Source organism: Gopherus evgoodei, chromosome 2 (genome assembly GCF_007399415.2).
Source record: "Gopherus evgoodei ecotype Sinaloan lineage chromosome 2, rGopEvg1_v1.p, whole genome shotgun sequence".
Classification (NCBI taxonomy): Eukaryota; Metazoa; Chordata; order Testudines; family Testudinidae; genus Gopherus; species Gopherus evgoodei.
Genome location: NC_044323.1, coordinates 44109678 through 44123547, shown reverse-complemented (window position 1 = coordinate 44123547; position 13870 = coordinate 44109678).

The following is a 13870-nucleotide window of genomic DNA, read 5'->3' as shown; positions in this document are numbered from 1 at the left end:
GGTATGTAGTTTAGCTTCAGCTAAAGACAAATGAGGTTTTCGAGGGGAAAAACTGAGGTCTGGTCTACACTCCACAGTTAGGTCAACATAAAGCAACTTACGTTGACCTAATGTAGTAAGCGTCTACACTAAAGTGTCACACCCACCACTGTAAGTTGCCCCCTACACCGACTTAACCCCACGAAAGGCATAGTGCTTAAGTCAATGTAGTTAGGTCAACAAAGTGACACTGCACTAGTTTAAATCCCAAATTGGAGCAATCTTCCTTGATAAGTTTATGGAGGGAATGGTATGATGGGATAGCCTAATTTGGGCAATTAATTGATCTTTAACTAAATAATCCCAATGGCCTGTGATAGGATGTTAGCTGGGGTGGGATCTGAGTTACTACAGAGAGAGTTCTTTCCTGGGTGTCTGGCTGGTAAGTCTTGCCTACATGCTCCGGGTTTAGCTGATTACCATATTTAGGGTCAGGAAGGAATTTTCCTCCAGGGCAGATTGGCAGAGGCCTTAGAGGTTTTTCACCTTCCTCTGTAGCATGGGGCATGGGTCACTTGCTGGCAGATTCTCTGCACCTTGAAGTCTTTGAACCATGATATGAGGACTTCAATAGCTCAGACATAGGTTTGGGGGTTGATGCAGGAGTGGGTGGGTGAGATTCTGTGGCCTGCGTTGTGCAGGTCAGACTAGACCAGGGGTAGGCAACCTATGGCACGTGTGCCAAAAGCGGCATGTGAGCTGATTTTCAGTGGCACTCACACTGCCCAGGTCCTGCCCACCGGTTCAGGGTGCTCTGCATTTTAATATAATTTTAAATGAAACTTCTTAAACATTTAAAAAACCTTCTTTATTTTACATACAACAACAGTTCAGTCATATATTATAGACTTACAGAAAGAGACCTAAAAACGTTAAAATTTATCACTGGCACATGAAACCTTAAATCGGAGTGAATAAATGAAGATTCAACATGTCATCTGAAAGGTTGCTGACCCCTGGACTAGACAATCGTGATGGTCCCTTCTGACCTTAAAGTCTATGATTCTGTGATTCTATGATACATGATGAAAAACTTGAATTAGACACCTCAGAAACCTACTCATTGATTTATCAGAGAAAATGGAACCTCCTTCTTTTGGTGGATGACATGCTGAAATTTCCAAGATAAACAGAACAGAACACTGGGAAGGAGTATAATAGATAATGTCCATAATGAAAAATATTTCCATTTTGCAGAATATGCAATCCTAGTAGATAATGTCATGCCCTATCGCAAGATCTTCTGTATCTCTGAGGAACATTCCTTATATAACAAGGATATCTAGATGCCATCTATGTTGTGAGATGTAGAGAGGCTGGATTTGAGTATATGACTAGATCATGAGTCTGTGATATGTCATTCTGATTGGAGGCATAATACATTGGTGACTGGACAATACCAGCAGATCCAAAAAACAGATCTGGCAAAGTCAAGTAGGAGCTATCAGTATGACCTGGGTTGCTGCTTTTCTTACCTTCCTTAACACCCTGGGAATCAATGGGAGAGGATGGAAAGCATACATCAGAATAGTATGACCAGAAAATCATGGAAGTGTGCGCTATAGACTCCTTCCTACTCAAGAGCAGACTATCGGACACTTCTTGTTATTTTAAATGAACAAGTCTATTCGGTGAAACCCCGTGACATATCATGTTACAATCCAGACTAATGAGCAGATATGTCAACCCGCCCCGTAACCCCAGAAATGTATGTCCTATACTGTCCAGACCTTTCCTGAACAATAGAAGTTATGTTAAGTCCATTATTCCTTTAAGAGAATAATATGCAACAACCTGTCACCACAAATGGAGTTACCCAGACACTTCAGTTTAAACACACTGGATTAGATAAAACAATAAAACATGTTCATTAACTATAAAGCGAGAGATTTTAAGGGAGTACAAGGAATGAGGCATAAAACTCAGAAATGGTTACAAGAATAATAAATATTTACTAATGCATAAGTTAAACTATATCAGATTCAAGATAAGTTTCCCACTACATGCCTTCAGCAGTCTTATTGACCAATCCCTGTAGGGACCATAATTAAAATTGTATTTGGAACTCTCCACAGAATGAATTCGACTCTCCTGCTTTACCTATGGTTTCTGTATAGATTGTAAACCCTTTGGGCAGAGACTGCTCTTTGTATCTCTCTTTGAACCCCCTAATACAGTGTGCATTCTATAGAAATAATAATTAAAACATTACTACTAAATACTGAAACTCAGCTGCATATTCTCTCCCAGTCTGAGACAAATCAGTACACAAAATGGTGAAAGGTGAAAACTGTTAAGGTTACAGAAGTGAAACTCTCCTTAATTTATAGGCAAGTATCATCGTCAGATTTCATTTTTTATATTCTCCCTATATAGTATTTTTAAACGTTTGATGTATTCTTCAGAAATAGGAATCCAGTATTTGAGATGTCAAATCCTGAGATATATAAAATACTGGAGACATTGAATTTTATGAATTCTTCCTCAAGTGAAAGTAAAAGAATCTCCTTCTACTATATTAAGTCTGCTCTTCATAAAATTCAATAAAGGATCTAAATTTATTTAAAGTATGTCTTGCGGGGAAGTGATATATAAAGACCTAAATTTTCTTAATTTTCATGCATTCATTTAAAGTTCCAATCTGAAAAATGAGATTGATAATTTTTTTTAAATTTCTTCATTATATTCTGATAATTTCCCAAATATAGCAATTAAATGCATACACTGTGGGTAGTTCTTTGAAGTTCAGTTTAGGAAGTACCATGTGATAAATCTTTATGTATCTTTTTTCTCTCCCTTCTCTACCATGTCTTGCAACTATTAGTGAGGGCTTTAAAAAACACTTCTTCACAATGTTTTTAATAAGGATTTTTAGAATATCATTACACATTTTAATTAGGCTATTAGGATTTTTATGCTAATTACATACATACATGGTAGGTAGCTACAATTACTTTAAGGAAATTGCACAACAAAAAGCAATGTTAAAATGTTAAGGTTTTCAGAGAAATCCATAAAGCCATGAAATTCACAGTTAAGGATTAAGCAACAGATTCTGCAACGGGGTTACTTTGCATTCCAGCCCTAGAACAAATCTGCCCTAATGCCAACATAGTTGGCCTAAGGAGGATCCTTCACCACACACAGAACTAGTAGAGAAGCTCTTATGTCAGCCACCATTCTAGGTACAGACACAGGAGGTAAGGCTAGAGAAAAGAGTTTGTGTCTGAGTATTCCCTGCATCCCACAGCTGCAATATGGTCCTCCCCCAACTCCTGCTGGAGTTTTTAAAACAATAATTGAAAGTTTGAGTAGTCCTTATGCTCTAACAAGGTGAGCAGACCAGCCCAATGCACAGTGTCAAAGTATCAAACTATTTTATTACAGCACAAACTTGAATCTAGAAATAAAATGTGTCAATCTGTAATAAGCAGCAACTGACCTTAATGGAGCTGGCAATAGCCACTGTTGCATTGGAGTGCCACACACATTTTCCACCTGTACGTGTCTATACATGCTTATCCTCACCTTAGTCACCTGTCTGGTGAATGTGGCTCTCGGCCATGACTATGGTAATGTCTTCCTGCCAATGGGGGTAGGAAACACTACTTATAGACACACATGACAGGCTGGCAAGGAAACTACATGAAGTGCAGAGAGGGAGTTCACTCTCTGAAGGTTAAAAATGTAGGCCAGGGGTTGCAGGTGGTAAAGACTGAGTGGAAGAGAAGGAAGATAAGGAGAGGTGAAGTTTGCAAATGGAATAGGAAATGTTAAGATTGTAGAAAGATGCTCTACTCTCTGCTAAGCTCTCAGGCTCCAGGGCTTCTCCAGATCACTCTGGGGCTGCTTTTGACCTAAGAACATCCCTACATGTGAGAAATTTGAATATAGCAGCCAGCCCACTTCTAAACCTACTGCGAGAATAGATTTGAAATATCAGAGTGGTGCAGTCTGAGGGAAGAACACAGGATCAACTTGGAGAGGGAAAGAACAATTGAGGGGTAGAGGAGTGATGGTGTCTAGGCTAGGTAAATACAGGCAGAGAGCCAATTGTACATTAAAGGAAAAAATGGGAAGGGTAATACAATGTTTTTCAGCAGGTGGGCAAGAGTGAGGGGAATGTACAATAGACAGCTGGAGATGGAAGAAAACATTCTTTCCAAAGCTTAGTTACAGCTTAGTATTTTGGCTGTTGTTTAGATCTGTAATTTATTTTTTTATTATGACCCAGTCCTGCAGGGCACACCCTGAACTCCCACTGTCCCATATAGATGTAGTGGGCACTTAGTACTTTGCAAGATCAAGGCTTTTTTTTTTTTTTGGTCTGTCCTTTCAAGGGGATATTGTCATCCACTCTTAAACTTTTGCATAGTTTTTCATATTAGATGCCCTGTAGGTTGAACAGCTAACTCTTCTGACAAATCTCTATAAACAGGAGATCTGATTACTGTGGTATAAAAAAGAGCTATAATTGAAAACTCCACTTCTTCTCATGGTAAAATTTAAAAGAAAACCTCTAATGGTAGTGGTTTCCAGTTGAGCGCATATGGGAATAAGGACAAAGATTGAAGGTAAGTCTAGATCTGATGAATTACAGCAGTTTAACAAGTTTATCATTCTCATGATTGAATGTCAGAACCATCAGCATATATTGTTGCGCTGACTTTTCTCTAGCTGATATGGAAATTACCTCTCAGCAGAAAAGGCAACAGAGGGCAGATTTTTGTGCTGTCACTTGGAGTCAAGTACTTGCTTGGCAGATAAATAGGCATCAGAACAAGCAAAGTCACTTTGAGAACCAAGCAAACACTGAATCTGTGTATGTTTATAGATTCATAGATTCATAGACTCTAGGACTGGAAGGGACCTTGAGAGGTCATCGAGTCCAGTCCCCTGCCCTCATGGCAGGACCAAATACTGTCTAGACCATCCCTGATAGAAATTTATCTAACCTACTCTTAAATATCTCCAGAGATGGAGATTCCACAACCTCCCTAGGCAATTTATTCCAGTGTTTAACTACCCTGACAGTTAGGAACTTTTTCCTAATGTCCAACCTAAATCTCCCTTGCTGCAGTTTAAGCCCATTGCTTCTTGTTCTATCATTAGAGGCTAAGGTGAACAAGTTTTCTCCCTCCTCCTGATGACACCCTTTTAGATACCTGAAAACTGCTATCATGTCCCCTCTCAGTCATCTCTTTTCCAAACTAAATAAACCCAGTTCTTTCAGCCTTTCTTCATAGGTCATGTTCTCAAGATCTTTAATCATTCTTGTTGCTCTTCTCTGGACCCTCTCCAATTTCTCCACATCTTTCTTGAAATGCAGTGCCCAGAACTGGACACAATACTCCAGTTGAGGCCTAACCAGCACAGAGTAGAGCGGAAGAATGACTTCCCATGTCTTGTTTACAACACACCTGTTAATGCATCCCAGAATCATGTTTGCTTTTTTTGCAACAGTATCACACAGCTGACTCATATTTAGCTTGTGGTCCACTATGATCCCTAGATCTCTTTCTGCCATACTCCTTCCTAGACAGTCTCTTCCCATTCTGTATGTGTGAAACTGATTGTTCCTTCCTAAGTGGAGCGCTTTGCATTTGTCTTTATTGAACTTCATCTGGTTCACCTCAGACCATTTCTCCAATTTGTCCAGATCATTTTGAATTTTGACCCTGTCCTCCAAAGCAGTTGCAATCCCTCCCAGTTTGGTATCGTCTCCAAACTTAATAAGCGTACTTTCTATGCCAACATCTAAGTCACTGATGAAGATACTGAACGGAGCCGGTCCCAAAACAGACCCTGCGGAACCCCACTTGTAATACCTTTCCAGCAGGATTGGGAGCCATTAATAACTACTCTCTGAGTACGGTTATCCAGCCAGTTATGCACCCACCTTATAGTAGCCCCATCTAAATTGTATTTGCCTAGTTTATCGATAAGGTATCATGCGAGACCGTATCAAATACCTTACTAAAGTCTAGGTATACCACATCTACCGCTTCTCCCTTATGTTTATGTTTATGTTTTAACACAATAAAGTAAGATACAGGAATCACAGAATCATAGGACTGGAAAGGACCTTAAGAGGTCATCTAGTCCAGTCCCCTCCACTCACGGCAGGACTACGTATTATCTAGACCATTCCTGACAAGTGTTTGCCTAACCTGCTCTTAAAAATCTGCAGTGATGGAGATTTTACAACCTCTACAGCCAATTTATTCTAGTGCTTAACCACCCAAATACAGTAGTTAGGAAGTTTTTCCTAATGTCCAACCTAAGCCTCCCTTGCTGCAATTTAACCCCTCTGCTTCTTGTCCTAGCCTCAGAGGTTAAGAAAAACAATTTTTCTCTCTCCTTCTTGTAACAACCTTTTATGTAACCGTTTTCACATATGTCCCCCCCTCAGTCTTCTTTTCCAGACTAAACAAACCCAATTTTTTCCATCTTCCCTCATATATCATGTTTTCTAGACCTTTAATCATTTTTGTCACTCTTCTCTGAACTCTCTCAAATTTGTCCACACCCTTTCTGAAATGTGGCACCCAGAACTGGACACAATACTCCAACTGAGGTCTAACTGGTGCAGAGTAGAGCAGAAGAATTACTTCTCGTGTCTTGCTTACAACGTTCCTGCTAATACCTCCCAGAATGAAGTTTGCTTTTTTTGCAACAGCATTACACTGTTGATGCATATTTAGCTTATGGTCCACTATGACCCACAGATCCCTTTCCGCAATGTTCTTTCCCAGGCAATCATTTCCCATTTTGTATGTGTGCAACTGATTGTTCCTTCCTAAATGAACTACTTTGCATTTGTCCTTATCGAATTTCATCCTATTTACTTCAGTCCATTTTTCCACTTTGTCCAGATTATTTTGAATTTTAATCCTATCCTCCAAAGCACTTGCAACCCCTCCCAGCTTGGTATCATCCGCAAACTTGATAAGTGTACGTTGTATGCCATTATCTAAATTGTTGATGGAGATATGGAACAGAACCGGATGCAGAACCGATCTTTGTAGGACCCCACTCATTATGTCCTTCCAGCATGACTGTGAACCACTGATAACTACTCTCTGGGAATGGTTTTCCCACCAGTTTTGCACCCACTTAGAGTAGCTCCATCTAGGTTGCATTTCCCTAGTTTTGTTGCGAGACAGCATCAAAAACTTTACTAAAATGAAGATATACCATCTCTACCACTTCCCACACTGTCAAAGAAAGCTATCAGGCTGGTTTGACATGATTTGTTCTTGACAAATCCATGTTGACTGTTACTTATCTTCTAGATGTTTGCAAATTGATTTCTTAATTATTTGCTCCATTATCTTTCCAGGTACAGAAGTTAAGCTGACTGCTCTGTAATTCCCTGGATTGTCCTTATTTCCCTTTTTATCGAGGGGCACTATAGCTCCCCTTTTCCAGTCTTCTGGAATCACTTCTGTCTTCCATGACTTTTCAAAGATAATCGCTAATGGCTCAGATATCTCCTCAGTCAGCTCTTTGAGTATTCTAGGATACATATCATCAGGCCCTGGGTACTTGAAGACATCTAATTTGTTTAGGTAATTTTTAACTTGTTCTTTCCCTATTTTAGTTGCTAATCCTACCTCATTTTCACTGGCATTCACTATGTTAGACATCCACTGTAACATGGGGGGGAGGGATAGCTCAGTGGTTTGAGCATTAGCCTACTACACCCAGGGTTGTGAGCTCAATCCTTGAGGGGGTCACCTAGGGAGCTGGGGCAAAATCAGTACTTGGTCTGGCAAGGGGGATGGACTAGATGACCTTTCAAGGTCCCTTCCAGCTCTATGAGATGGTGATTGGAGATATAACTACCAACCTTCTTGAGGAAAACCAAAACAAAGAAGCCCTTAAGCACCAGCTGCCACTTGCACATTTTCTGTTATTAGAGGAAGAGGATAAAGTCATTCACAGGGCATGTAGGGACAGAAGTTTTCTTAGTTTGCTATATCATCCTATTCAGATAGGAGGCTGCCTATGAACTGAAAGCACAGCAAACAATGTTAGGAAATGTTTGATAGCCCTTAGCAAATATGCATCTTCACAGCAATGTTGTCACAATTCCTGGGCTAACTGCAATTCTGACCTCTCCTTGACTTTGAGAGCACCCCCCTCAATCTTCTAACAGTCAGGTGGGCTCTCACGATGGAATCATATGAGTTTCCTTTCACACATAGGCGCTGACTGCAGTCCCAATCAACCCTCATTGCCTCAGCAGGTTTAACATGTTTCCTGACCCTGGAACTCTGTCCTGACCTTACTCCTCCAGGAGCAGTGACAGTGGTATCGAGTGGCCTTTTAAAATTTGTTAGAACAAAAGCACTTCACAGAAAAATAGTTCTTAAAACAATAAACAGCCTATGTGTATCTAAGTCACCAGGTATCTGTCTTCTGTATGATTTTGGTAGGTCTCAGTTTCCTACAGACCCCACCAACCACCACCACCCTGCCCGGAGACTTAGAGGGTTTGGCTGACAGTCAGTTCCCTTAACTGTCAGATCATTTCTCAGTCTTGGACAGGAAGTCCTTTTAAAGCTGCTTAGTCCTCTTAATCACCCTCCTTCTCTCTGAGACCAAATCACATTAACTGGTTGTAGCCCTGTGATGTTAGTTTTCAGCTTTGTCACACCATGGCTTGCAACGGAGAACATGTGCAAGGTTGTCAAAGCTGACAGGTTTGCAATTTGTCTTCCAAGTGTGCACTAGGGTATCCGTATCTGGGGCCATTGTCTTCTCCGTTTATTCATTCCACAGCCCTCAGTAAGCTAAACCAATGCATTCATACAGGAAATCTTATAACTCAACATACCCTAACTTCCCTCATCCACCAGGTCACAAAGTGTTCATTAAATTATTACATTTCAGTGGATTTGGATTACATAGCAAGTCCACGACTATCAGTTTTACTTCACTGACTACAAGAAACATTTAAATGTGTAAATGAGATACTGATCATTAGAGAACACATCAAGGTGGGAAGGGAAATGACTGGTATATTTACCAATTAACGCTGAGGTCAAGTGCACTTGAAGCATGTGCACATACATGGGCAGGCGCGTGCACACACACAGCACTAAAAACATAATGCAGATTCTCAAACTGGGAGGCTGGGCTTCATGGGGGAGACAATCAAAATCTATACAAAGAAAGAAGAAAAAGGCTCTCCTTTTCTGCTTAGAATTGGCAAATTAAGTTCAGGATTTGATAGGCAATATGGAATACTGACTATTTAATGGACGATGCTTCTCATGCTAAGTCCAAAGAAAAATGACAAGAAATAAAAAAATGAACAGGCTTCCTTAGCCACAGAATTAACAGGCTTTCAAAATGAATTATGTTTTACGGTAATATTTTTTAAGAGTGTCCTTTAGGGGAGCCCTAAATTCTTTTTCTAATCTTGGGTAAAGCAACATTGGGAAATCCTGGCAGAGTGGATATTGCTATGCAATGTCACAACAGAAAACCTGGTTTCGGGAGTAATCCTGGGACTTTTGCTCACATGGATCATCTTGGAAAAAAGAGTCACTGCAAAAGGGGATACCGAGCCTGTAGCAAGAAAGCGGGTAGAGCATGTAGCGCTCTTCAATGCCCAACAGCAGAGTTCCTTCTTCCCATCCTTCTACTTAGGAGTCTCTTTTTTCCTGGTGTTGAAACACTTGTAAGGACATAAAAACTATAATTAGAACATGAAAGCAGGGTTCTATGCTTCAAGGAGAGGAAGAAAAGAACTAAAGGCGGACTCCACATCCTCCTTTGATAACCTCTGTAGCCTTGCTTTGTGGTAGATTCTGCAATAATGCGCTCTGTACTGAATGTTTCCGGATGGGAGAAGGGAATGCTAATCACAGTATCTTGTCCAAAAACCACAACAGTTTAAAGAGATGGTTTCATAACCTGCCCCTTAATGGACATACCCTTTATTCAACACCAGTGTCTGAGTGGCGGGAACAGCCTTTTTTAACCCTCTAATCTTCCTCTCAGGCACTTCACTGTAAATAGCAGGTGATCTTGGCTGCTTTTCTTAACTTTATTTTGAAGGTCCTGCAGATCTCTTCAAACCCCACTGATTGACTATGCCTCTGACTTCAAGGTTTGAAAATTCATTGAACTTTTATTTAACCCAAGTAAACAAACAAGACCATAGCATTCAGGAACCTTTTTACTGCATTAAGGACAGCCTAGTCTTAGAAGAACCTGGCAATGCTTCCCCTCACAACTACAGTCTAGCTTTCCAACTTGCTGATATCCTGTTCCTTCTCCCCCAGAAGCCAACCCCAAACATACCCCATGATACAGTTTTGTTTAATGCTTACCCTATCACAGCATCTTGAAAATGTTTTTGAATCAGCCTGGTTCCTTCTCCACAGATGGTGCACAGGAAAGTAACTGGCCAATATAGGATCTTATTTTAAACTTTCAGTTTTGATAATGTGGAATTTAAGGTGCTGTTTTTAAACTTATAAAGCTCCTTCTTGAGAGCTAGTTCTCTTCCCCCATTCCAACCCCAGCCAATTTTGAAACAGGTGCAGTCCTTTTCTTTAAATAAGGTGAGCAAAGGCAAGATAACATGTTCAGGAGGGGACTGCCTCTCTGGCTTTTGTCCCTTTCCTCCCCAGCTAGGATTTCTTAGCTTTCAGAGCAGGCTGCAAAATACATTTAATTTTTTTTTAAACTCTGCAGGCATTTCGGGAGAGGGAGGTGGAAAGGAGCTGGAGGCTAGGTGAAGGGATGAAGGGTATGGTTTTATGATTACATTTTGTTTCTGCTAGTCTAGTGTTATATTGCTTTACTAATTTCATTCTACATACTTGAATCTGTGAAAGTCCCTGTGTAGGGCAGAAGTACTTCTTCTGAAATATGTATTATTCTAAAGATTCAGAGTTTCATATATCTCAATTAAATTATGCTAAATATTCTCTCTCCCTGAAGTCCACATGCATTTCAGAAAAGGTTATGTATTCTAAAAAGCAAAACTAGTCCAAAGCAGCAAATTCCTCATTCTATTTTGGTTTTTACAATATCTTGGAAAGCTCACTCTGACCTTAGGCAACTTCTGCTTACATAACTAGCACTTACACCAATCACTTTAGAGCTTGGCATTATAGGGGTTATATTTTTCCCCACACAGATGAACTGTTCTTGAACATTTTATCCAACCAAGCAATTACAAACTGCCTTTGCTTACCCACTAGAAATACAGGTCTCCTTTCACATTGGTTTTCTTTCAACGTTTCTTATTGCTATTTCACACAAGACACCTTTCCCCACAATGTTTGTCTCTTTTCTTTTCAAAGACTGACAATATTCCATGGGAGTAATGGAAAACAGATAAGACTGTGAAAAAATTTAGAGCAATGAGTAGCATTTATTATTTCTAACTGTATTTTCCCTCCTAGCTCTGCCTCTACTGGAAGTATATACCACTACCATTATTTTTTTACTTCCTAGTCTACAACTATTAGGTATAATTATCCACAATGAGGCCAGATGGAAGACAGACAACTCTGCTAAACATTCTAATTCAACACAATACTCTGGTTTATGACAAAGTGCCAAACAATTACAGTAGCAGCTGTAGAATAAGGGGTGAGGTAAAATAGGCCCAATAGTTCAGAATCCATGCTCAAAGCAAGGATGTTGTCACCCTCTCATACAGGGAGGTTAACTTGCTCCTATTGATCTTTGCCAAAAAAGCTAGTTGATGGTCACTTAATGCTGAAGTGCAGTAAGTTGCACCTTTTTTGGTAATGGGAATGTACACAGATGCAATATATGGTACCCTATCTGACTCTGTAAGGCAGTTGTTTTGTGAAGAGGAAAGCTTCAGTGTTGACCTGGAGTAACAAGTCAAGGATTTGCAGTTTGCTAGAGTAACTGAATTGGGGGAGGGGTGCTGAAGAAGAGTAAATGAGGACAGATCACTGATGTAAGACAGCTAGTGTGCATGCCTAAAATGAGCAAGGAGATTCATCCATTCAGATATGCAAAGACATACACGTACACTGCAGCGTGAGGTTTTAAACTTTTAAAAGTCAGTGTAACACCCCTAGTCATAGATTTGTCTTCTAAAGAGTAAGCAGCACACTGTACATAGACAACTATTTAAGTATCGTACTCTCTTTATTGTGAGGGTTGATTTAAAAAGAATCGAGACAATACAAAAGACGGTTACTCACCTTTGTAACTGTTGTTCTTCGAGATGTGTTGCTCATATCCATTCCAGTTAGGTGTACGCGCCGCGCGTGCACATTCGTCGGAAAACTTTTACCCTAGCAACTCAGTGGGCCGGCAGGTCGCCCCCTAGAGTGGCGCCACCATGGCGCTCCATATATACTCCTGCCGGCCCACCCGCTCCTCAGTTCCTTCTTGCCGGCTACTCCGACAGTGGGGAAGGAGGGCGGGCGCGGAATGGATATGAGCAACACATCTCGAAGAACAACAGTTACAAAGGTGAGTAACCGTCTTTTCTTCTTCGAGTGATTGCTCATATCCATTCCAGTTAGGTGAATCCCAAGCCTTACAAAGGCGGTGGGGTCGGAGTGAAATGTGGCAGAATAAAACTGCTGAGCCAGAGGCTACAGCCTCTCTTGACTGCTGAACCAGGGCATACTGCGAAGCAAAGGTAAGGACCGAGGACCAATGGAGCTTCGCGACAGGTCTCGTGGGTAGAAACACGAGCCAGCAAGGCGGCAGATGAAGCCTGAGCCCTGGTAGAATGCACGGTGATGTGGCTTGGGGAACTATGAGCCAAATCATAACAAGTGGGGATGTCCGTCATCACCCAAGATGAGATCCTCTGAGAGGAAAACAAGCAAGCCCTCCCTTTGGCCCGCTACCGGGGCAGAGCTGGGGCGCCTTAGGCAATGATTCTGTCAGCACAATATAATGCGAGCACTCCACAGATGTCCAAGGAGTGCAACGGTTATGCCCATTGCGTTGAGCTGTGGGTAACATGAAAGGCCAAACACTTTAGGGAGGAAAGCCGGGTGCGGTCATAACTGCACCTTGTCTTTGTGGAACCTTCGTAAGAGCTCTGATCTCAGAGACCCGTCTGGCCAAGACTAGGTTGAGGTCCCAGGGCGGGGCTGGGCGGTGCACCCGAGGGTGCAAGCGCTCCAAGCCCTTGAGGGACCTCGAACCCATAGAGCGTGGGACACTGAACGTCCATCTTAGCCTGCTGGAAGGTAGGGATGGCTGCTGAGAGTATCCTCAGCGATGATACCGCCAGATCCTGCCGCTGAAGGCCAGAGGCAGGCCAAATAGAGGGGATCGAGACCTCAGCAGGAGCAAGATCGAGCGTACTGCAGCTGTAAAGGAAACGCTTCCACCTGGCTCGGTACGTTGACCAGGTGGAAGGCTGCCTGTCACCCCGACTCAGGTACGCAGGAGCCACCGTGAGGCGAAGAGGCTGCAGGTCCGAGTGACGAAGCCTGTCATTGCCCTGAGTGATGAGGTCTGGGCTGACAGGCCGAGCAACGTGGTATGTCAGTGCTGCCTGGACCACTCTGGAGTGATCATGATGATGCACGCTCTGCCCCTGCGGAGTTTGAGCAGGACGTAACGAACCAGTGGGAACAGTGGGAAGGCATAATGCAGTTGGCCGTCCCACGGCATCAGGAATGCGTCCAAAATCGATTCCGAGGAGAGACCTTGGAAGGAGCAGAACACCTGGCATTTCCTGCTCTCGCGGTGAGCGAACAGGTCTGTGTGAGGAACCATCTCCACTTCCGGAAAGCGGGACGCCTCACATGGGGCAGAGTGATCACTCGTAAGACAGGAAAAACCTGCCGAGTCAAAG